At 44.3% G+C, this 26,458-nt stretch overlaps 1 protein-coding gene across 1 annotated transcript in view; it reads right to left on the bottom strand.

The window, feature by feature from the left end:
* Positions 1 to 26,458, bottom strand: part of LOC147107093 (Fanconi anemia group F protein-like) — an 80,539-nt gene that overhangs the window by 34,495 nt on the left and 19,586 nt on the right. Inside the window, exon 2 of the transcript XR_015081025.1 lies at positions 2,767 to 3,005. The gene's annotated coding sequence lies outside the window, so the exon portion shown is untranslated. The remainder of the gene's footprint in view (positions 1 to 2,766; positions 3,006 to 26,458) is intronic.

The raw sequence follows: 26,458 nt of genomic DNA, 5'->3' as shown, positions 1-26,458 counted from the left end.
ACGGGTTCGGGTGGCTGGCGAAGCACAGGGCTGTGCCTGGCAAGGTGACCAGAGTCGGGGACCTGCTCGATGGCGGAGGAGCAGGCTGGATGGCGCCGGAGGAGCTGGCGTGGCGCCTGTTCTGGGCCAACGTTCGGCTCGCGGTCAAAGCCATCGAGTCGGTGAAAGTGGCACTGGGCCCCGGCTCCACTAGGTGTATCGAGGCGGCTCAAGCACGTGGGGCGATCCCGTCTGAACTTACCCCCGTTCGGACAGAATTCCTCATCAGCGCCCGGCCCCGAAACTCCCCTCGGGAACCGGCGCCTCACAACTTGTGCCATCTCGAGGAAATACCCTCCATGCCTTTTCATTCCGCGTGGAGGGGTTTCCTGTACGGGCTGCTCCTGCACACTCTCCACTTTGACATCTTCGTCTGCCGTCCAGACACGCCTTGGCGTGGCGTCTTGCCGACCGGCGGTGGCGGAGGTCCCCAATGGAGGGCTCTCTACGCAGGAGTCCTCCCTTGTTCCATCGGGGACTTGACCTGGAGGGTGTTGCACGGAGCGGTCCCGTGCAATATGGTTTTAAATAGGTTCACGGACTCCCAGGCCGCCTGTATTTTCTGCGGCCTGGAGGAGTCCGTGTTCCACGTATATATGGAGTGTGAGAGGTTGCAGCCCCTCTTTCATTATTTGAAGGGGCTACTCCTCGATTTTTGGTTGCACTTCAGTCCCACGCTCTTGATCTACGGTCACCCGGTGCGGAGGGGAGCGGGCGGGTTGGAGGACCTCCTTGTAGGCCTGCTCCTGGGCCTGGCTAAAAAAAGCCATCAATTGGTCCAGGCAGCGGGCGGTCGAGGGGGTCGTCCAGCCGGATTGCCTGCCTCTCTTCTGCGGCCATGTTCGCGCCCGGGTGGCCCTGGAGATGGAGCACGCAGTGTCCGCCGGCACGCTTGAGTATTTCCGCGACCTGTGGGTGCCGCGGGGACTGGAGTGCATCATCAACCTGGAAAACCAAATTTTAATTTGATTTGTTAAGTTTTAGTTGAACTTTTGTTAATTTACAGTCCAATTTGGGTTTTTTTTGGTCCAAACTAAAAAAAAAGTTTCATGGGAATTCACTGGGCAAATAGCCCAACTCTCCGCCAGCGAATGTCCATTTCCTGCGTATGTGGAGGATCTGTCAGGAAGATTCCTGACAGGTCGCAAGTTACGGGTTTTCACGCATGCGCAACCCATGCGTAAACCCGGAACCTTCGAGGCATTTACGGCCGCGTAAGCGATCATAGGCCCCGGAAAATCCGGGCCAACATTTGAGTTGTCTAAATTGTTTAATTATTTGGGGATTCCATTGCATGTCATTAGGGGATTCCATTCGGAAATGACTGCAATGGAATCCTCTATCATTGGAGGACCGGGCCCATGTGATCCCAGGGATGCTTCCGAATCACTTGCATCCCTGGGATCTGTGGGCGTTTACGCGGGCGTACACCAGGAGGCCCAAGACCCGAACTCTCCATAGCTGTGGAGCCAGGAGGTAAGTTCGTAGATGTTTTGCGGGTTGGGGGGTGTACTCCAGAGGTGCACCTCCGACCGCAAATTCAGGGCCATTGACTTCAATAGTGGAGTGTAAACAGTTCACTATCGCCCATTTCACCCCCACAGTCTGCTTTTGAAATTAATTGAAGCCATCAATTTGAACGTTGTTACTCTCAGACTAATGCAGACATGCTCCAGTAACACATTTTAAGAATAATACCTGAAAAGGAAACGACTAATTGAACTGAGTGGTGCAGTCTCCTTTCCCTTTTGGAATCTGGGTTTGAATCTAGCCCAAATTAATGGGATGAAAATTTCTCACTTTATTGGTTGTAAATGCCCTAATTCAAATACGTTTTGGGATGTTTCATCCAGTTCCCGTTTGCATAAGTCCATTGCATTTAAAATCGCCCATGATTTGGCACTAACTGCATTGAAATTGATACTCTCACTTAGATGGCACAAGGATAGTTGGTGTGGATAAACGACCTGTTGTCATATGGGATGCTTCTCTGGTGCTGCCTTTAGCTGTGCTGCTGGAACAGATTAGGGGGCACTTCAATCTGCATACTATATTGAATTTAGAGTGCGTGATGCTGACACTGGGTTTAATGTGCTAAGCGTTACTTTACCTCCATCCCTATTATAGTTCCTTGTACAGCAGCAAACTACAATGCTGTGTCAAGAATATTTTATGAATAATTAAGTTATTTATTTAATTTACTTTAAAGATTTTTTTTTTTACCGATTTTACCTTTTTTAGGTATAAAAAATACAGAAGAATTGCCTCTAAAGAAATGAAGTATTACAAACAGATGGCTGGGGATTATGGTTATGCCACTTATATGCACAATGCTCGAACAAAAGAATATTTAAAACCACTGCAGTACACCCTCAGAACATTGTTGTCTGCTCAGTGACCTTTAGCAGTTTACAAATTAGATATCTGTGGGAATTCTTGTTTATTCTAATATTTACTATTTGGATGATAAAACATTGTTCTATAATGGGAATAATGAACTTGATGTTCTGCACATAATGTTGGTTTTACCTTTTTAGTAGTTTTAATCGATAGTTTGGTTTTAGAATTTATTTTAGTTATGCAAAACAATTATAGAATTCCTGATATAAGCATGTCTTCATTACTTCCTGTAAATTTAAAAATATACATTAATTCAAATGCATTTATAGATTTCTTTATTGCAAATACAAATATACAATGTTGTTAAAATTGTGATCTGATAATCACCTTCATAATCTTCCATTATACTACAACTTCTATTAAGAAAGCCTTCCATTTATATAGTGCCTCTCACGACCTCAGGACGTCCTAAAGCGCCTTACAGCCAATGATGTACTTTTTGAAGTGTGGTCACTGTTGTAATGTAGGAAATGCAGCAGCCAATTTGATGTCTCATCCGAAAGACGGCACCTCTGACTCCCTCAGTACTGCACTGGAGTGTCAGCCTCAATTTTGTGCTCAAGTCTCTGGAGTGGAATGGAAATAAAAATCAGAAGAGATGTAAAACGGGTTGTCGACTCGCTATCACCCATTTTACACTATCGCATGAAGTCAGTATCTATTCCAGGGAGTGAGACTCACATATGAAGTAATCTGAGACACACGGGCCCAAAATATAAAAAGACCTAAAAACACCAACCTCCTTAAGCTGAATATTATTGTTTTGTTTAATAGGAGTGATTGGCTCCCATTTCAATTAAAATAGTGCTCTGTGAGGTCATAGCTAATTAAAAAAAAAATCATTCACAGCATGTGGGTGTCGCCGGCAAGGCCAGCATTTATTGCCCATCCTTATTTGCCTTCGAGAAGGTGGTGGTGGTGGTGGTGGTGAGCCACCTTTTTGAATAAGTGGCTTACGAGGCCATTTCAGAGGGCAGTTAAGTCAACCACATTTCTGTGGGTCTAGAGTCACATATAGCCCAGACTGGGTAAGGACGGCAGATTTCCTTTCCTGAAGGACATTAGTGAACCTGATGGGTTTTTACGACAATCTGGTGGTTTCATGGTCACCATTATTGATACTAGTTCTTTTTTTATTCCACAGTTATTTAATTAATTGAATTTAAATTCCCCAGCTGCTGTGGTGGGATTTGAACGCACGGCTCTGGATCATTAGTGCAGGCCTCTGGATTACTAGACCAGCAACATAACCACTATGCTTCCATACCCTAAATTAAAATTGATATACATCAACAATTTGAAATTACTTAGGTTAGCTACTGACCATTCTATCAGTATCAAAGGTAGAGTTGACATACAACCCTTCCAGGCAGAGTATCACATTTTCTAACTGTGAGGATAAGTTGTAGTTATGGATTAGATGCCATTAAACAAGCCTTAAGCTAAATTTTATCCTCTGCCAAATGAATGTTCTAACAAAAGAGATACATTTCAGGAAGTCACACTTTTGATTTGCGGTATGTTCATTTTCTCTTACAAATTATTCTGGCAAATGAAATATTAGCAAATGTAATTTCAAGTTTGACCTTGTAGTGGCACTATCTCTATGGTAATGTAGTGGCATGTTATAAATTTCTTCAATTATCTTTTAAGTGGAGCAATTCAACTTTGAAATGTGTGTCCGTAACACGTTAAAATATTGTATTGACATGAGGTCAACAATAACTTAAAATGATGTCTTAAAATTCAATACACAAGAATCCTAGCTGTATCACTGGTGCTGAACTTACTCTGACACCCAAATTAGAGTCCCAGGGGCTGATTGTTATGCTGGCAGTATGCTCAAAAATTGGAGTGCAGAACTTACCGCCCCATTCCTCACATCATCCTGCCTGCCACCATTTTGATTGAGGCATTCACATAGACTGGAAACAGGCAGGAACCTCATTATACAATTCGGGATCCTATGACGTCAATAGGACCGAGATGCAATTTTCAGGTACCAATGAGTGAACCACATGCTGTGCATGCTCCGCCCTGTAGTACTGGATGTAGACCAGTCTGACCAGCAGTGCTTAAAGGGACTGCTGGAAGCCCTCCAAAAAATGGACAGGTAGATTTTTTTTGTGATTTGTTTTTGTGGGACCAGGAGGAGAATTAATGCAAAACACATTAATTTAATAAAAAACTTTAGCAGATATACTCAACAATTAAGACATCAAAAGAATAAAAAATGCCATTTTCAGTGAAGTTGATTAAAGAGAACTACATAAGTTCTGGATAAGAAGCTACACAGCTAAAACTAAATAACTTTTCAAAAATTGAATTTCTATGTACAGTTGTATCTGTGGGAAGCAAAGTATTGCCTTGTCCTGTAAACATTAATTATTACACACTTCTCAGTCCTTAGTAAAAGGGGGCAAAGCATGAACTTGTTTCGCCAAATTCGTGGGGCTGTGCCCTGTGCCCCAAGGGTGCCTGAAATACAGTCAATGCCATTTTAGCTCAGGCAATATTCAGGCGCCCCTGACATGCCTTAAACAGGTGTTAGGTATATGCTAATTAGGGGCCTAATGGCTGTTTAAGGACCCCACTCTGAAATTAGTCAAAGACTAGGCAGAGCTTGCACAGCTCTGAACGTGCCAACCATCCTGCACCCAAAAATGGGACGAAACTAATTGATCTCCCAAAGTGTTCAATATAGTTTGGTTGACTCAAGTGAAACATAGATTGACAAAAAGCACTGCAGTATTTTTCCAAGACTTGTAATAAATGCAGTAAATTTGTGTTTGCTCCAAATTTTCTACAAGATTTAAAAAGGTTTCTTTTGAAAATACTGTAAATTAAGTAATGTGCTATGGCTGTGTGAACATCTAAATTGGGATACTTCCTAGTAGGTGATCACAATAGCTCAACAATAACACTAAAGTGAGCTGAATAATAGCATGAATCCAAAGAACTTCCCTTTCCATTTGCAAAAAACAGAGACATGAGGAAAACTGCGTGCTGCTCAGGTGAAGCTATGACCTTTCCTGTCCCTTTAAGGCTAAGGTCTAGCAGAAATCGGATCGTCTACCTGTTCCACTGTCACCTGTGGAGAGGAGTTATACACCCAAAGGTCAATTAGAAGCTAATTGCTGTTGCTAGTCTGTACTGAAGTAGAAGCCCTGCCCCTCCTCTTGAGAGCAAGCACAAAGGAATGGCACACTGTCCTCATAGAGTCATAGGGTTTTACAGCACAGAAAGAGGCCCTTCGGCCCATCGTGTCTGCGCCGCCCATCCATCCCTGTCCAGTCTAATCCCATTTTCCAGCATTTGGTCCATAGCCTTGTATGCAATGGCATTTCAAGTGCTCATCCAAATGCTTCTTGAATGTTGAGGGTTCCTGCCTCCACCACCCTTTCAGGCATTGAGTTCCACATTCTAACCACCCTCTGGGTGAAAAAGTTCCTCCTCAAATCCCCTGCCCCTTACCCTGAATCTATGCCCCCTTGTTATTGACCCCCCTACTAAGGGGAAAAGTTCCTCTTTATCTACCCTATCTATGCCCCTCATTATTTTGTACACCTCAATCAGGTCCCCCCTCAGCCTTCTCTGCTCCAAGGAAAACAACTCCAGCCTGTCCAGCCTCTCTTCATAGCTGAGGCACTCCATCCCAGGTAACATCCTGGTGAATCTTCTCTGCACCCTCTCCAAAGCAATCACATCCTTCCTATAGTGAGGCGACCAGAACTGCACACAGTACTCCAGCTGTGGCCTCACCAGCGTTTTGTACAGCTCCATCATAACCTCCCTGCTCTTATATTCCATGCCTCGGCTAATGAAGGCAAGTATCCCATATGCCTTTTTAACCACCTTATCTACCTGCTCCGCTGCCTTCAGGGATCTATGTACATGTACACCAAGGTCCCTCTGACCCTCTGTACTTCCTAGGGTCCTACCACTCATTGTGTATTCCCTTGCCTTATTTGTCCGTCCAAAATGCATCACCTCGCACTTTTCAGGGTTAAATTCCATTTGCCACTTTTCCGCCCATCTGACCAACCCGTTTATATCGTCCTGTAGCCGGAGGCTTTCCTCCTCGCAATTTACCACCCCACCAATTTTCGTGTCATCTGCGAACTTACTGATCATACCTTTTACATTCTCATCCAAATCATTTATGTAGATCACAAACAATAAGGGACCCAGCACCGATCCCTGAGGTACCCCACTGGACACAGGCTTCCAGTCACAAAAGCAACCTTCGACCATCACCCTCTGCCTCCTGCCACTCAGCCAGTTTAGGATCCAACGCGCCAAGGCACCCTGGATCCCATGGGCTCTTACCTTCTTGACCAGTCTCCTATGCGGGACTTTGTCAAAAGCTTTACTGAAGTCCACGTAAACCACATCCACAGCATTTCCCTCATCCACCCCACTAGTCACCCCCTCGAAAAATTCGATCAGATTTGTTAGACATGATTTACCCTTGACAAAGCCATGCTGACTATCCCCGATTAATCCTTGCCTCTCCAAGTGGAGATTAATTTTGTCCCTCAGAATTTTTTCCAATAATTTCCCCACCACAGATGTTAGACTCACTGGCCTGTAATTCCCTGGTTTATCCCTGCTACCCTTCTTGAATAATGGTACTACGTTAGCTGTTCTCCAGTCCTCTGGTACATCCCCTGTGGCCAGAGAGGTTCTGAAAATTAGTGTCAGAGCCCCTGCAATCTCCTCCCTTGCCTCCCACAGCAGCCTGGGATACATCTCGTCCGGGCCTGGGGATTTATCCACTTTTTGGCCCGCTAAAACCGCTAGCACCTCCTCCCTCTCGATGCTAATATGTTCAAGTATGCCCGATTTCTATGTCTGCATCGTCTTTCTCCATAGTGAACACAGATGCAAAAAATTCATTTAAAACCCCGCCTACATCCTCTGGCTCTACACACAGATTGCCACTTTGGTCCCTAATGGGCCCTACCCTTTCCCTGGTTATCCTCTTGCCCTTAATATATTTATAAAACATCTTAGGATTTTCCTTTATTTTGCTCGCCAGTGTTATTTCATGGCCCCTCCTCGCCCTCCTAATTTCTTTTTTAAGTATGCCCCTGCACTTTTTATACTCCTCTAGGGCTTCTTCTGTCTTTAGTCTTTTGTAACTGCCAAAAGCCCCCCTTTTATTTCTAATGCATTTTTGTATATCCCTTGTCATCCAAGGTTCCCTTTGCTTGTTGGTCCCACCCTTGACCTTTACAGGAACATGTTGGCGTTGTACTCTCTCTATTTCCCTTCTGAAAGTCTCCCACTGTTTTGATGTGGATTTTCCTATAAGCAGCTGCTCCCAGTCCACTTTGGCCAGATCCTGCCTTATCATATTAAAATCGGCCTTCCCCCAATTTAGAACCCTTATTTCCGGGCCGTCTTTGTCTTTTTCCATGACCACCTTAAATCTCACCGAATTATGGTCACTGTCGCCAAAATGCTCTCCTACTGACACTTCCACCACTTGCCCGGCTACATTCCCCAGAATTAGGTCCAGTACCGCCCCCTCTCTTGTAGGACTTTCTACATGTTGGCTCAAAAAGCTCTCCTGGATGCACTTTAAGAATTCTGCACCCTCTAAGCCTTTCACACTCTGACTGTCCCAATTTATATTGGGGAAGTTGAAATCCCCCACTATTATTACCCTATTATTTTCGCACTTCTCTGAGATTTGCCTACATATCTGTTCCTCTATCTCCCCCTGACTGTTTGGGGGCCTATAGTACACTCCCAGCAAAGTGCTTGCCCCCTTTTTGTTTTTAAGTTCTACCCATATGGCCTCATTAGAGGAACCCGCTAATATATCATCCCTCCTTACAGCAGTAATTGACTCCTTAATTAATATTGCAACACCCCCTCCCCTTTTACACCCCCCTCTGTCTCGCCTGAAGATTCTATACCCCGGAATATTGAGCTGCCAGTCCTGACCCTCCCTCAACCATGTCTCCGTGATAGCAACAATATCGTACTCCCATGTGTTCAACAACAACTTCAGTTCATCCACCTTATTTGCAAGACTCCTTGCATTAAAATAAATGCCTTCCAGCCCTGCCATATTCTCTTTTGCCTTCACATATTTGCTCTGCCTTCCCAGCTGACTTGTTTTTCCCTCTGTATTTGGCTGTAAATCACCCCCTACTATAGCTCCACTCTGTACCCCAACCCCCTGCCAAGTTAGTTTAAACCCTCCCCAGCAGTGCTAGCAAACCTCCCCGCAAGGATATTGGTTCCCCCCTGGTTCAGGTGTAAACCGTCCGACTTGTACAAGTCCCACCTTTCCCAGAAGCAGACCCAGTGATCCAGGAAACTAAAGCCCTCCCCCCTGCACCATCCCTTTAGCCACGCATTCATCTGTTCTATCTTCCTATTCCTATACTTACTAGCACGTGGCACCGGGAGTAATCCAGAGATTACAACCTTTGAGGTCCTGCTCTTTAATCCTTCACCTAGCTCCCTAAATTCTTGCTGCAGGACCTCATCCCTCTTTTTACCTATGTCGTTGGTACCAATGTGGACCACGACCACTGGCTGTTCTCCCTCCCCCTCCAGAATGCCCTGCAGCCGCTCAGTGACATCCTTGACCCTGGCACCAGGGAGGCAACAAACCATCCTGGATTCACGTCTACGGCCACAGAAACGCCTATCTGTTCCCCTTACTATAGAATCCCCTCCCACTATTGCTCTCCCACTCTTTTTCCCCCCTTCCTGGGCAGCAGGAGCACCCCCAGTGCCAGGAAGTTGGCCGCTGCTGCCTTCCCCTGGTGAGTCATCCCCCTCAACAGTATCCAAAGCGGTATACTTGTTTGAAAGGGGGATGTCCGCAGGGGTTCCCTGCACTACCTGCCTGCCTTTGTTGCTCCGCCTGATGGTCACCCCCTGTGCTGCCCTACCCTGAGGCGTGCACAACTCGCTAAACGTGTTATCCACGAGCCTTTCAGCATCGCGCATGCTCCAAAATTCATCCACCCGCAGCTCGAGCGCCGCAATGCGGTCTACAAGTAGCTGCAGCTGGATGCATTTCCCGCACACATGGTCATCAGGGACACTGGCAGCATCCCTGACTTCCCACATAGAGCAGGAGGAGCAGAGCACGGGTCTGAACTCTCCTGCCATGACTTACCCCTTTAATTACTTTAAAAATTTATTCAATACCCCAGTTACAGGTATGCTCTCGGGCGCTTTATTTACCAACTATCCCCACTACACCACAGAAATTTAACACCACAGAATTCAAGCTTGTATTGAAAAAAGAGAAATACTCACCAACCAATCACCTACCTGCTCCCTGGTGACGTCACACACTGATTACTTTTTACCTCTCCCCCCGCTGCTGAGTTGGTATGCCTCGTCTCTCTCCGGTTTTTATACCGGTCTCACCACACTGCTCCCGACTGGTCTCGGGCCTCGCTGGTCGCCGGGTTTTCTCCCGAGCTCCTCCTCGCTGCTCCCGACTGGTCTCGGGCCTCGCCTCTCTCCGGTTTTTATACCGGTCTCACCACACTGCTCCCGACTGGTCTCGGGCCTCGCTGGTCGCCGGGTTTTCTCCCGAGCTCCTCCTCGCTGCTCCCGACTGGTCTCGGGCCTCGCCTCTCTCCGGTTTTTATACCGGTCTCACCACACTGCTCCCGACTGGTCTCGGGCCTCGCTGGTCGCCGGGTTTTCTCCCGAGCTCCTCCTCGCTGCTCCCGCTGGTCCCGACTGGTCTCGGGCCTCGCCTCTCTCCGGTTTTTATACCGGTCTCACCACACTGCTCCCGACTGGTCTCGGGCCTCGCTGGTCGCCGGGTTTTCTCCCGAGCTCCTCCTCGCTGCTCCCGCCTGATGTTCTAGATTGGTTGATGCTTGTAAAGCTTCTGCTCTCCTCTCAGAGAGGCCAGGTAATCAAAGTCAGAAGAAACCAGCAGGAAATCATTGGCTTTCTTTCTCTTTGTTTTACTTTTTAAGATGGTTGGTTGTATTTCTGTTCAGTTGCTGTAGACTGCTTGCACTATAATTGCAATAATGGAAGGGCAAAGTCTGGGAAATGGGGAAGGTCTGTGTGTTGGGAAGCAAAGAAGGAGTGAGATTGGGGCTGAAGCCAGGAGGGATATCATGGGAGTGGGAGTTATGGTTTTCTTTCTGGTGATTATTAGCTTTATAAAACAAGTTTTAAAAAAAAAGCATGCTCAGGATGTGGGTGCCATTTATTGCCATCCTAGTTGCCCATAGTGCTTTGATGCAACTGAGAGGCTTGCTATGCCACTTCAGAGGACAGTTAAGAGTCAACTACATTGATATGGGGACTAGAGCCATATAAAGACAACCTGCACTCAATATATGATTCACCATTGGACCACTGAATGCCTGAGGAATTAAAATCCCCCATTAAACAGACATTTCCCAATTCAATACTATCCATGTGTCCAGGACGGTTGCGCTGACTGCTTGCTGTTCTTTTAAAGCCTTGTGCACAGGAAGTGACTTTGGAGATGGATCAGGTGATAGGCTTATAGCCTTCCACAACCGGTGGGTACTGCAGGATACAGTTGGTCTAACCAACAGTCATAATCAAATTCAAATTTACTCACATGTAATTGTGGTTTGTTGTGGCCAATTGTCTTAGTGGTGCCCTCCTCTTGAGGACAGCCCTTGTAGAATGTGTTCTTTGCTGGAGAAACTGGGTAAATATCAGTACCACCTTAATGACCCTGTCAAAAGAGTCTCAATCAGATGTTTTAGTAATAAGTGCCCAGAGTGCCTCTATCTATTTGTTTATCACTACTTTAGCTTATTGACGTCGTCACTGGCTCAAAAAAGCAACATGGCTGCCAAAAGAAATGGAAGCAAATTTTTTTCAGTTCTTTGATTTGGTTGGTTTTATGCTACTTTCTGGTATATAAATGGTAGCTTTGAAAAAACATTGAATAATTTGATCAATGTTGTGATTTGTGGCTTTTTATGAACCTGTTCAGTGACTGGGACTGATATTTGGTAACTGAGTCAAATCAGATCATTTGAGTCAATCAGTGCAGTTCATTTAATAAATAGTGCTTAATTAAGTCAGTTAAGATTTATATCTTGGATGTGTGATGCCTTTGAGGCATGGCACTTTTGAGGGGTGTGACATTTACAGATAGATAGTAGATGCAAGAATTTTAATTATAGACACTTAGGCCTAGAAATTGAGTTTTGGCTTAGCCAGGGCTTTAGCGCCGGAAGTTAGTGCCGGCGCTAAGTCCCCCTGCGCGCGCCAAAAATTCAGCAGGGCCGCGCCCAAATGGCTGCCGGCGCTACTGAAGGGTCTTTGCGGCGGTAAATCGGCGCTAACTGCCGTTTCGCGCCGCAATTCCGGCGCTGCGGCACCCGATGCGGTGCGGCAGGCTCGGGAAGTGCAGGCCTCCTCCTTCCCTTAAGGAGGAGCTGCCTGCACCCGGCCGCGGCCCGCGAAAATCTTTTTAAAAATGAGCCCGGCACCTCGGACAAGTGCCGGGCTTGCTTCTGTTCCGGGGGGGGGGGGGGGGGGGGAAGTCCGGGGCGGGAGCTGCGGCCAGGCGGCCGGCGGGAAAGCGGCCGGCCGCCGCGGGGCCTTTAATGCGCCGGCGCAAAGACTTGTAAGACTCTGTTGCCAGAGTCTTAGTTGCGGCTGCCACGGGCGAGGCGGCCGCAACTGAATTTCGGCGCTGGGGCCCGTCGGCATGGCAACCGGGACGCTGCGCACACCGATGACGTCATCGGTGCCGGCGCAGCGCTACCGGTCTACCGCGGCGGAAGGGCCCCAGGCAATTTCGGCGCCGGCGCCAATTGCAGCGCTAGGCCCTCTAGCGCCGCAAAATCGGCGCTAAGGGCACTCAATTTCTAGGCCTTAGTCTATTAAACTAATGTACTGTCTATGAAGTGCTTAAGTAGTAAAAAAAACTGATCATACTTGGTGAATTTGTATGCCAAGGTGATTTCACAAACTGAGTTTTATGCATGAAAGAAAAGTTATATAGATAAGTTATATTCAAAGGGATCTTACTAATAAAACAATTCCAGTAGCCATCAATCAGTTAGCAACCTCAAATGGATTAGAATTATTTGAAAGATCTTCAAATTTTAAAATTTCTTTTTGTCCAATAGGTCATGTGAATAAATAGTCTTGAGGTGTTGATTGAAGCTATCAGTAAATTAAGTACTTAAGAAAAACAATTTAAAGTTGCAGCTGTGATGCATTGTGCTGGTAACAGGATCTGAATCCTTATGCCTATCAGCATCAGTCACTCCTGTCATTAGGCTGCCCTGATTGGTACAACCTTGAAACACTCATCAGTTTTTACTTGTTTCTGTATTCAACCGAAGAAAAAAAAGTCCAGAAAGTCCTGGATAAAATCAGCAGCAGTAATCTGAAACACAATCAGAAGTTAGGTCCTTGATCTTATGCTGCCTTTAAGCCTTCACTTTTTGTTTTTAGCTATTAAGTACAGATATGTTTTGAGTGACTAGCATAATGGTCCAGTTTGCCAAATAAATCAGAAGTATATTTTACTGTACTAGTACTAGCATTAAATAGTATTTACAGCACAGAAACAAGCTATTCAGTCCAACAGGTCCATGCTGGTGTTTATGCTCCACACAAGCCTCCTCCCACCCTACTTTATCTAACCCCAACAACATATCCTATTTCTTTCCTCCCTCATGTGTTTATCTAGCTTCCCTTTAAATGCATCCATGCTATTCGCCTCAACTACTCCTTGTGGTAGTGAGTTTCACATTCTAACCACTCTCTGGGGAAAGTAGTTTCTCCTGAATTCCCGATTGGATTTGTGCACTGAATTAACACCAGCGAGGGATCTAGGAATAGACAATCCTGACCGTTCCCAAATTTTATTAGCACTGGAAAAATAAAAACTACAAATTATTTTTGAACGTGATAAAGGGCCAATATTATGGATACTACTGGAGTAGCTTGACTCAGATCCCAGGTTTTCTATTTCACATGTTTCTTGTATACAATTAACCAACTGCTAACCAAAATAACTTCACTTTACAAAATGTGTTAATGCATGTTATTTTATTCTATTTGAAATTATAACTGCAAAGAAAATAATTAAGTTTGAGTGAGAGGATTGTGGGTTTGAGCCCTATAGGACTTGAGCACAGAATCAAGGCTAACATTTTGTGAAAGTCACCATCACCCTCAATTTCCTTGCCTCTGGTTCCTTCCAGGACACTACCGGAGACATAGAGGGTCTCTCAGTCGGCTGCACATAAATGCATAAGGCAGATGGATTGTTTGCCAGGATTGGGAGTTATGGAAACTTCACCTCTGATGTCAATAGCCAGAATGATTGGGCATTCGCCTCTCTGGCTGGATTCCTGCAGGTACAGGTGGCCATCTATTGCGCACACAGCAACCAGGAGTTTTTATCAACCGCAAGGGATATTATTCCATCAATGCATAGCTGGTGTGCAATCACAAGAAGCAGTTCATGCAGGTGTGCGCCAGATTCCCTGGGAGCTGTCATGATGCTTTCATACTGTGGCGGTCCAACATTCCGGACCTCTTCTTTCCAGGAAGCAGACTTAAGGGCTGGCTCATAGGAGACAAGTGATACCCCCTTCAAACTTAGTTCATGATTGCAGGAGCGCTACAACAAGAGCCACATGACCACCAGGTGTGTCATAGAGCAAGCATTGGAATGTTGAAGATGCGCTTCAGATGCCTAGATACACCAGCGAGGGTGTCCATAATAGTGGTATGCTACATCCTGCACAACATTGCGCAGCAGAGTATTGCAGGTGGAGGATGAATGCGCTCATCACTCGTCAGCTGGGGAGAACAAGGAGGAGGAATATGATAGGGCACCCATCACCAGACCAGTCACATACATTGCTGCTTGGGCTGCCCTTATAGCTCAAAGGTTCAGCTAGTGGTGACTCACGGGAAAACATCACAAATGAAATCCTCCGGCCCACTCCCACACCAGCATTACCCCACTCCTCCCTTTGCATAAAGCAGTCCTTCAACCACTCATCTACCCATTGCACATCTGTCCAATGGATCCCATCATGTATTGACATTCATCATGAAACAAGTGAAAGGGCACGTTGACACTTGGGAAGCAATAATGGGCAAGACATGGAAGTGGTGCTAAGCAATAAATGGGATAAAGTTGATCTCTTTCCATAAAATCAAGAAACCCAGTGAGGGGCTTTAACTAGACTGTTATTATATTTATGCAGGGTACACTGCACTGCATCCATATTGATTGTGAAGTGCATTGAGACATTCCAAGAACATGTTGAAGCACAACATAAATGCAAGTTCATTCATTTTTGTGGATGTTGTATGGTAAAGAAAGAAGACTATGAAGGTATGAGAGTGGAATTGAGTATAGAGTGGATTTGGAAAATAGATTAAAGGGTAAGACGATACATGATCAGTGGTGTACATTTAAGGAGTTATTTTACAACTTCCAAAAAATATATATTCCACTGAGAAGAAAAGGGTGTAAAAGAAAAGACAGCCATCCGTGGCTAAGTAAAGAAATTAAGGATAGTATTCGACTAAAAACAAGGGCATATAAGGTAGCCAAATCTAGTGGGAGGATAGAGGATTGGGAAAACTTTAAAAGACAGCAAAAAGTAACAAAGATTGATTAAGAAAGGGAAGATAGATTATGAAAGTAAATTAGCAAAAAATATAAAAACAGATAGTAAGAGTTTTTATAGTTATATAAAAAGAAAAAGGGTGGCTAAAGTAAATGTTAGTCCCTTAGAGGATGAGACTGGGAAATTAATGGTGGGAAATATGGAGATGGCAAAAACACAATGAATATTTTGTATCAGTCTTTACAGTAGAAGACACTAAGAATATCCCAACACTGGACAAACAGGGGGCTATAGGGGGGGGGGGGGAGGAGCTAAACACGATCAAAATCACTAAGGAAGTGGTACTCGGTAAAATAATGGGACTCAAAGCAGATAAATCACCTGGACCTGATGGCTTACATCCTAGGGTCTTGAGGGAAGTGGCGGTAGGGATTGTGGATGCATTGGTAATAATTTTCCAAAACTCCCTGGAATCAGCAAAGGTCCCGGCAGACTGGAAAACTGCTAATGTAATGCCCTTATTTAAAAAGGGCAGTAGACAGAAGGCTGGAAACTATAGACTGGTTAGCCTAACATCTGTGGTAGGTAAAATATTGGAGTCCATTATTAAGGAGACAGTAACAGGACATTTGGATAATCATAATTTAATAGGACAAAGTCAGCATGGTTTTATGAAGGGGAAGTCATGTTTGACAAATTTGCTGGAGTTCTTTGAGGAAGTAACATATAGGGTGGATAAAGGGGAACCAGTGGACGTAGTGTATTTAGACTTCCAAAAGGCATTTGACAAGGTGCCACACAAAAGATTATTGCTTAAGATAAAAAATCACGGGATTGGGGGTAATATTCTGGCATGGATAGAGGATTGGTTATCTAACAGAAAGCAGAGAGTTGGGATAAATGGTTCATTCTCGGACTGGCAATCAGTAACTAGTGGTGTTCCACAGGGGTCAGTGCTGGGTCCCCAACTCTTTACAATCTATATTAACGATTTGGAGGAGGGGACCAAGTGTAACATATCAAAGTTTGCAGATGATACTAAGATGGGAGGGAAAGTAGTGAGTGAGGAGGACATAAAAAACCTGCAAGGGGACATAGACAGGCTAAGTAAGTGGGCAGAGATTTGGCAGATGGAATACAATACTGGAAAGTGTGAGGTTATGCACTTTGGCAGGAAAAATCGTAGAGCAAGTTATTATCTTAATGGCAAGAAACTGGAAAGTACTGAAGTACAAAGGGATCTGGGGGTCCTGGTGCACGAAACTCAAAAGGTTAGTATGCAGGTGCAGCAAGTGATTAAGAAGGCCAATGGAATGTTGGCTTTCATTGCTAGGGGGATAGAATATAAAAATAGGGAGGTATTGCTTCAGTTGTACAAGGTATTGGTGAGACCGCACCTGGAATACTGCGTACAGTTTTGGTGTCCATACTTAAGAAAGGACATACTTGCTCTCGAGTCAGTACAAAGAAGGTTCACTCGGTTAATCCCGGGGATGAGGGGATGGACATACGAGGAGAGGTTGAGTAGATTGGGACTCTACTCATTGGAGTTCAGAAGAATGAGAGGCGATCTTATTGAAACATAAGATTGTGAAGGGGTTGGATCGGGTGGATGCGGGGAGGATGTTCCCGATGATGGGTGAAACTAGAACTAGGGGGCATAGTCTTAGAATAAGGGGCTGCTCTTTCAAAACTGAGATGAGGAGGAACTACTTCACTCAGAGGGTGGTAGGTCCATGGAATATGCTGCCCCAAAAAGCTGTAGAAGCTACATCATTACATAAATTTAAAACAGAAATAGACAGTTTCCTAGAAGTAAAGGGAAGAAAGGGTTATGGGGAACGGGCAGGAATTTGGACATGAGTCCAGGTTCGGATCGGTCATGGCCCTGTGGGTAGCGGAGCGGGCCCAGGGGCCATGTAGCCTGATCCTGCTCCTATTTCGTGTGTCTAATTCTGTTAGATTCAGGAGATGGTTCAGTGATAGTAGATTGGCGGTTAGGATCAGATCAGCCATGATCTTATTGAATGGCGGAGCAGGCTCGAGGGGCCGATTGGCCTACTCCTGCTCCTATTGCTTATGTTCTTATATAGAGTCATAGAGTTATACAGCACAGAAAGAGGCCCTTCGGCCCATCGCGTCCGCACCGGCCATCAAGCCCCGTCTAATCTAATCCCATTTTCCAGCATTTGGTCCGTAGCCTTGTAGGCTATGGCATTTCAAGTGCTCATCCAAATGCTTCTTGAATGTTGAGGGTTCCTGCCTCTACCACCCTTTCAGGCAGTGAGTTCCAGATTCCAACCACCCTCTGGGTGAAAAAGTTTTTCCTCAAATCCCCTCTAAACCTCCTGCCCCTTACCTTGAAACTATGCCCCCTTGTTATTGACCCCTCTACTAAAAGGGAAAAGTTCCTTTCTATCTACCCCTATCTATGCCCCTCATAATTTTGTACACCTCAATCAGGTCCCCCCTCAGCCTTCTCTGTTCCAAGGAAAACAACCCCAATCTTTTGACAGCTGAAAATGAGATCTATATTGAGATAAAAACTACATGTTCTGTTGGACTTTAAAGTGAAGTCTTAGTTATAAATATTAACTTGCAGTAGTTTTCACAGCACAATAAGGTACTCAGCCATTTTTTTTAAACTGCTCTTTTAATAAAAACCTTGTGTAGTCCAGTTATTCAGATTCTTTGCCAACAACAACACAAAGAACTGATATAACCATTGGCTTAATGTTCCAGTGCCTAAAAAAATCTGACTGTTGTATCATAGTCAAAGTGAAAAATATTGTGCATTGAATATTGTTTCTTACTGGATTTGTGTGATTAAAGTAGCTGTAGTTTATTATTCCATGGTGAATAAATAACTTGTATTAGCTAAGTTAATGGGTACTAATTTACTTTAACAGATTAATGAACTGCAGCATTGTTGAAAATCACACAGCTAAAATCTCATTCTAGCTCTGAGTCAATACTCCAACACATTTTATTTTTGGATGAGAGCACCTCATGAATTAATGCTTCGACTCTACTTGGGGATTTGAAAGTGAGGCGAGGCAGCTTGCAAACCTATTGAGGAATATTGTATCATCCACCTTTGTAATACTTCTCATTAAACGTAAATCAACATAATTTAAATTATTGCTTACCAATATATTTTATATAATACACGATTAGAGAAACATCAAATAGTAAAGGCAGACTTTGATAATTCACTTGTGACTGCATGCGGTGTCCCTTATAAGTTACAGAATCTTTCTTGTAGGATCAGCTGATTCAGGCAGCTGTAAGGGACTTTGACATATGTTTGAACAGAGATTTCTGCAGTTGGAAAATGCATTTTACAGCGATTTTCTTTTTGCCATTCTGCCTACACATACTTGGACATGCTTGTCACTATTTCTGATGGGGTCAGACCACCGGTAGAGTGGACTTGGAGGTCTTAGTCAGTAATGTTGTTCTTTTTAGTGCCATCCCTTGCTGACTTGTCTGACTCCTTGACGCAAGTATTGCTGCTGTCGACATCATTCTTAAAAGGTATGATGGAAAAACTGATATGCAGTGAGGTTATCCAGAGTCAGGTGAGTGAACCAACCACTGTTCCTTCCTTACCATGCTGTTCCCCAGTTTGATGCTGAAGTGTGCAGAATGATCTGTCTTTTTAAAGGCCACACTCCAGGTTCTATGCATGCACGCTAATTACACCCGTTTTACATGGGATGTACGCCAAAGGGTACGCAAATGTGCTTACCCAGTAAATTCTCATAACTACCTCTTCCAGGCCTCTGCCAAGTGCAAATCTTAATATCTGCCATACTTTTTATTCTCTGCTGGAAGATTTCCTTCATACACTTAACTATCTATCCTCTTTTGTCTTGTATGCCTTTGTTATTGTTCTTTTTTCACATTGTTGCTCTATCATTCTAGAATTTCTCATTTTCTTTCATATTACTAGCCTTTATTGTTTACCTCCTTAGTTTATTTTTGACCTAATTCCCCCACCAAAGGAAATAGTATCTACCCTATCAAATCCCTTTATTATGCTAAACACCTCAATTAGATCACCCCTCAGACCTCTAAACTCAAGGGAATAGAAGCCAAGTTTATGCAACCTGGCATTATAATTTAACCCTTTAAGCCCTGGTATCATTCTGGTGAATTTGTGCTGTACCCCTTCCAAGGCCAATAAAGCTCTCCTGAGATTTGGTGGCCAAAACTGAACATAGTACTCCAGATGGAGACTAAGACTCTGTATATCACTTCATCACTTTTGAATTCCAAACCCTTTGAGATAAAGGCCAACGTTCCATCAGCCTTTTTGGTTATGTTTGGTACCTGTGTACTAGCTTCTAGTGATTTGTATACGTGGACATCTAAATCTCTTTGCTCTTCCACAGCTGTAAGAAAATATTTAGATTTGTCTTTCTCTGCCACTTTCAAAGAGGTGGGTAGATTCCTGTGGGGGTACAGGATCGATCTAGTATGAAAAAATCTAAAGAAAGGTGTTGTTCATTATCCCAAGCACATTATCTAAATTTACCTAGATATCAGAGTCTGCAAAGATACTCGAAGCTATAGGGAGCAGACTTGTCCAAGTGTAGTCTAAAATACAGAAGCTGTATTAACCAGATTAAGAGCAAAAAAAAATCCAAAAACTCAACAGACGCAACAAAGAGAAGTTTTTGATGAGCACTTTTGTAAAGACTTAATTTCCTCTGTCTAGAAATATAACAAAATATTTTACTAAATTATCATAAATCAATGCCAGTTTAGTAAAATAAATTTTCTTTAGCTGTACACACAGTGAATATACCACTTGCTTATCATATATGCTGGCATTCCAAAGAAAAATGTGGCCATTTGCTTAGGTATGCAGAGAATACAAGAACATTTGATTGAGTTTAATAGAACAGTACAGCAGCAATGGAATGGATAAACCGAGCCACAGCTAGAGCCAAGGAGCTACCAGCTGTTGTTCCAAAGTTAACAGTGCAACCACCAATTTATGTTAGACTAATTCTCTATCAATGCCATTTCAGTACTGACAGAAGCGAATAATTTCATGGTGAGATGGTACCAGTGAATAGTTATACTCTGGAATTCAAATTTATTAAAGGGATAAATGTCACAAGGGACTGCATAAAGTTCACTGATTCACTTAAGTTTCATACTGAAGAGAACATTGTTTTCAAAACCATCTGCAACCAATTCAGCAGCCCTGAGTTTGGATTGCAGAGCCAAAAAAAACATCAGTTTAAATCAATATTAGCAAGTCATTCCATCAGCTTTGGAATGGACCAAGGATTGAACAAAAAGGCTCCACCTTTGTGGTAACTCTGCAACCATTTTGTGGTCAAATCAAATCGACTGCTCACCTCAAATGTTCCATGCATGTGAAGCAGCTGTAAAATGCAGTGTCAAGTTTCAACTTTCCTGTCAGAAATGGGAGCAATACCTTTGGCAATGGGATGAATTAATACCAGTTTGATACATCACTTTATAAATGGATTTTCAATCCTTTCAGTATAAGTTTCCAATATATAGCAATAATGCTAAACATTTTCTATTTCAACAATGATTTTAAAATTGAAAAAAATACAAGGAACTAGATTTAAATACACATACTTTCATGCATTAACTGCTGCCCACAACAAATATAACTAAATACTGTACCACAAAAATAAATTACACTTACAAATATAATTGGATGAAAAATAAACTCAAAATAGTATCTTGTACATTAGAGTTTTAACTCCCTAGGACTATACTAAGATACTCCTACTCCGACGACATGCAAGCCATGATCCTGACCAACGGATCCACCACAGACCCAATTCATGTACGGATCGGGGTCAAGCAAGGCTGTGTCATCGCACCAACGCTCTTCTCGATCTTCCTGGCTACAATGCTCCATCTCCCCCTCAGTAAGCTCCCCGCTCGAGTGGAGCTAATCTACAGAACAAACGGGAAACTGTTCAACCTCCATCGCCTCCAGTCCAGATCCAAGGTCGTCCCATCCTCTGTCGTCTAATTACAGTACGCAGACGACGCTTGCATCTGCGCACACGGAGGCCAAACTCCAAACCATCGTCAACACCTTCACCGAAGCGTACGAGAGCATAGGCCTTACACTAAACATCTGTAAGACAAAGGTCCTCTACCAACCTGCCCCCGCCACACAGTACTGCTGCCTGATTATCAAAATCCATGACGAGGCCTTGGACAACGTGGACCACTTTCCATACCTCGGGAGCCTACTGTCAACAAGGGCAGACGTCAATGACGAAGTCCAACACCGCCTTCAGTGTGCCAGTGCAGCCTTCGGAAGTGTGTTTGAAGACCAGGACCTCAAACCCAGCACCAAGCTCATGGTCTACAGAGCAGTAGTGATACCCACCCTCCTGTATGCTTCAGAGATATGGACCATGTACAGCTAGCACCTCAAAGCACTGGAGAGGTATTATGAAATATTTCTTTAAATGCAAGCCACTGCTTATCTACCACCATACCTTTTAATCTATTTTTCCAATCTACCTTGGCCAACTCCCTATGTAATTGGCTTTATTTAAGTTTAAGGGCTCTAGTTTCGGACTTAGAATTTCACATTAAGTTTGAGAGTGACTTGCCTATCATATTATGATCACTCTGCCCCAGAGGATCCTTTACTATGAGATTGCTAATTAACCCTGTCTCATTACACAATACAAGATCTAAAATTGCCTGTTCCCTGGTTGGTTCCATGGCATATTGTTCTCAAACTGTCCCGAATGCATTCCATGAACTCGTCCTCCAGACTACCTTTGCCAATTTGATTTGTCCAGCCTATATGAAGATTAAAGTCCCCCAAAATTATTGCATTACCTTTGTTGCAAGCTCCTATTTCTTGATTAATACTGTCCAACGGTATAGCTACTGTTAAGGGGCCTATATACTATCCTACCAGTGTTTTCTGCCCCTTGTTATTCCTTATCTCCACCCATACGGATTCTACTTCCTGATCTCCAAGCCGAGATTCTTTCTCGCTGCTGTCCTTATGTCATCCTTTATTATCAGGGCTACTCCCCCTCCTTTCCATTCTGCCTGTCAAGTACCCTGGAACATTTACTTCCCAACCTTGGCCACCTTGCAACCATGTCTCTGTAATGGCTATCAGATCAAACCCGTTTACTGTATCTCTTTGTGCCACTAGTTTGTCTATCTTTATCTGAATGCATGATGCATTCCTAACAAGAGCCTTTAATGTAAATTTTTTACCATTATTCCCTGCTTTGACCTTATTCTCTGCTGCACTGCTACCAGTAAACTCTGTCCTTTCTTGTCACACGCTGCTTATTTTTACCCAAATCGCTACACTGCTCTATTGCCTTGATCTTTCTCTTTAGATTTTTAAATTTCCCTCACTGATCCCGCCCCCCTTTTTTTTTTTTTTAGTTTAAAGCCCCATCTACAGTCCTAGTCATTTGATTCGCCAGGACACTGGTCCCAGCCCGGTTTAAGTAGAGCCTGTCCCGACGGAACAGCTCCCTCTTTTCCCCAGTACTGGTGCCAGTGCCCCATGAATTGAAACCCCTTTTTCCCCCACACCATTCTTTGAGCCACGCATTTAACTCTCTGATCTGCTTGACCCCATGCCAATTTGCGCGTGGCTCAGATAGTAATCCAGAGATTACCACCCTTGTGGTTCTGCTTATTAATTTAGACCCTAGCTCCTCAAACTCCCTCAGCAGAACCTCATTCTTAGTTCTACCTATGTCGTTGCTTCCTACATGGACCACAACTGGATCCTCCCCCACTCCAAGTTCTTCACCAGCCACGAGGAGATATCATTAACCCTGGCACCGGGCAAGCAACACAGCTTTCGGGACTCTTTCGCGGCAGCCCTGACTATACTGTCCCCTACTACTACTACATTCCTTCCTTCTCCCCCCACTTGGATGGCCCCCTGTATCACAGTGCCGTGGTCAGTTTGCCCATCCTCCCTGCAGTCCTTTTCCTCATCCATACAGGTAGAAAGTACCTTGTACCTGTTGGACAAGGTCCAGGGCTGAGGCTCCTCCATCACTACATCCTGGGTCTCCATACCTTCCTGACTTGCAGTCACACCCTCCTGTCCCTGATCACTGATGAATGCGGGTGGCAGCGGCGACTGTGGGTGAGGCAGGTGAGAGATGGGTGGAGGGAGCTGGTTAATAAACCACGGGGAAACGCGATCTTCACACACCCAGAGTGCGGCCCCAGAGAAAACACTCAAAATTATGCGCTTCACAAACACCTGGGGTGGGCCTCAGGCCCCAAACGAGAGCCTCCGGGCCGGGCATTTGCTCTGAGCGGGGCATTCTCCTGGTGACAGGCCTGGGTTAACAGCCGCCATCTTGATAGGCTCAGGGCAGCAGGGCATATGCGCGGCCCTCTTGGGCAGGAACCAGGAGAGAATGTTGTGAATTTCTATCCTGGACACAGTGATGGCTTTTGTAAACTCCTTTTACAGGCTGTGAGAAGGGCAGCATTTACAGACCGCAAACTCAAACCAACAACAACTTACCTTTAAAACGCCACAGTAGTGCAGTCAGACAATAATTGACACACATACTTTGTTTGTGGTACAGTGCACTTACACAAAGTTCCTTCACAACTGTAACAATTTTATTACGGTTGCTGTGAAGGCTGAGCTCACTTTGCTCGTACACCTGGTCTCCAAAGGATGCAAAACTATACTAATGCTGCTGAGTTCAGCTCTTTTTGATAAGAAAATATGGTGTATTTGGACTTTCAGAAGGCTTTTGATAAAGTCCCACATAAGAGATTAACGTGTAAAGTTAAGGCACATGGGATTGGGGACAAGGTATTGACTTGGATAGACAACTGGTTGGCAGATAGAAAGCAAAGAGTTGGAATAAACGGGTCTTTTTCCAAGTGGCAGGCAGTGACTAGTGGTACTGCAGGGATCGGTCCTTGGACCCCAGCTATTCACAATATATATTAATGATCTAGACAAGGGAACTAGATGTAATATCTTCAAATTTGCAGACGACACAAAGCTGGGTGAGCGTGTGTGCTGTGAGGAGGATGCCGAGAAACTACAGGATGATTTGGACAGGTTGGGTGATTGGGCAGATGCAGTATAATGTGGATAAATGTGAGGTTATCCACTTTGGTGGCAAAAACAGGAAGGCAGATTATCTGAATGGCAAAAGACCCGTTTATTCCAACTCTTTGCTTTCTATCTGCCAACCAGTTCTCTATCCAAGTCAATACCTTGCCCCCAATCCCATGTGCCTTAACTTTACACGCTAATCTCTTATGTGGGACCTTATCAAAAGCCTTCTGAAAGTCCAAACCCTTCTTCAAAACTGGTTTCGACCCGAAACGTCAACTCAAATTTCTCTCCACGGATGTTGCCTGACCTCCTGAGATTTTCCAGCAATTTCTGTTGTTATTTCAGATTTGCAGTATTTTGCTATCGTACTAAAATTCTGACAGGACTGGACAGACTAGATGCAGGATGTTCCTGATGGTCAGGGAGTCTAGAACCAGGGGTCACAGTCTAAGGGGTAGGCCATTTAGGACAGAAATGAGGAGGAATTTCTTCACCCAGAGTGGTGAACCTGTGGAATTCTCTACCACAGAAGGCAGTAGAGGCCAATACATTAAATATATTCAAGGAGTTGGATATATTTCTTAAGGCTAAAGGGATCAAGGGGTATGGGGAGAAAGCAGGGACCGGGTACTGAACTTGGATGATCAGCCATGATCACATTGAATGGCAGAGCAGGCTTGAGGGGCCGAATGGCCTACTCCTGCTCCTATCTTCTATGTTTCTATATCAACTATTTTGCCTTGCCATAAATGCACAAAAGAGGTTGCAGTGCTCACTGGCTGCCCAGGAAAGTACTATTTAGATTAAACTTCTTCACCCAGTGTGCTGAGAATGTGGAACTTGCTACCACAGAGTAGTTGAGGTGAATAGCATGGATGCATTTAAGGGGAAGCTAAATATACACATGGGAGAAAGGAATAGGAGGAGATGCTGATAAGTGAGATGAAAGGAGGCTCGTGTGGAGCATAAACACCGCATGGACCAGTTGGGCCAATTGGCCTGTTTCTGTGCTGTAAATACTATGTAATTCTAAAGTACTACAGTACTTAGCCTAAAGGGTGTGACTGCCTCCTGGAACAAAGTGTCCAGGTAACTCTCCCCCTCCCTGATGCATCGTAATGTCTGCAGCTCGTACTCCAGCTCAACAATTCTGAGCCGAAGTTCCTCGAGTTGCAGACACTTGCAGATGCGCAAACTCCCACATGCTGCAGTTACGACACACCACCTGGCCTGCCATCTCTAACCTGGTTTTATTTATTAATTAAAGATTTTATTCAATCAATATTTTAGGTTTATTTTTTTATTTTATTTAGTTTGTTGTTAATTTATTAAGTAATAGCAAGTTACAGTCTCTCAGCTCTTAATTTAACCCCCTTCCCAAACTTAGAGCAAAAAAGAGCTATAATACTCACCAACCAATCACCTACCTGCTCTGTGATGTCACCCTTTGATGTTGTTTTTGAATCGGAGCCTCGCTCTGCCACTGCTTTAATTCAGGTCCGCTCCTTATATTCAGCTCCGCTATCGGGCTGCTCTTTATCCTCTCGCCGCTTTAATTCAGCTCCACTGCTGCTCTTTATCCTCTCCCCACTGCCGCTGCTTTACATACACCCCCAGGTTTCTCTGTTCCTGCACCCCCCTTAAAATTGTACCATTTAGTTTATATTGCCTCTCCTCATGCTTCCTACCAAAATGCATCACTTTACACTTCTCTGCATTAAATTTTTTCTGCCATGTGTCTGCCCATTTCACTAAAATCTGTAACTATCCTCATTACTACATTTCAGAGTTTAATGTCCTCTGCAAACTTTGAAATTACGCCCTGTATACACACGTCCAAGTCATTAATATACATCAAAAAGAGCAGTGGTCTTAATACCAACGCCCGATTAACACCACTGTGTGCCGTATACACAGTGATCATCGAACTGTTGAAATCGGCTCAGGTCTTCATTGACAGTTGCAAGTACATTTTGGCTCAAATTTGACTGCCATTTGTGTGATAAGACAGTGTAAACTACTGGATGTTTATTTAGATCTAAAAAAGGTCAGCTTGGCTCAGTAGCAGCCGCCTTGCCTCAGTCAGAAGTTGTGGATTCAAGCTCCACTCCAGGCCTCAAGCACAAATCTAGGCTAACTCTTCAGTGCAGTATTGAGAGAGTACAGCATTGTCAAAGGTGTCATCTTTCAGATGTGCAATGAAACCAAGGGCCCTATCAGTCTGTTCAGGGGATGTAATTATGTAAAGAGCAGGGAAATTCTCATGGTGTCCTGGCCCTGGCCAACATTTATCCCTCAACCAACACCACAAAAAAAGTTAACTAGT

Source organism: Somniosus microcephalus, chromosome 15 (genome assembly GCF_052327205.1).
Source record: "Somniosus microcephalus isolate GS21.2 chromosome 15, FLI_Smic_1.0, whole genome shotgun sequence".
Lineage (NCBI taxonomy): Eukaryota > Metazoa > Chordata > Chondrichthyes > Squaliformes > Somniosidae > Somniosus > Somniosus microcephalus.
This window is presented reverse-complemented; position numbering and strand designations above follow the sequence as displayed.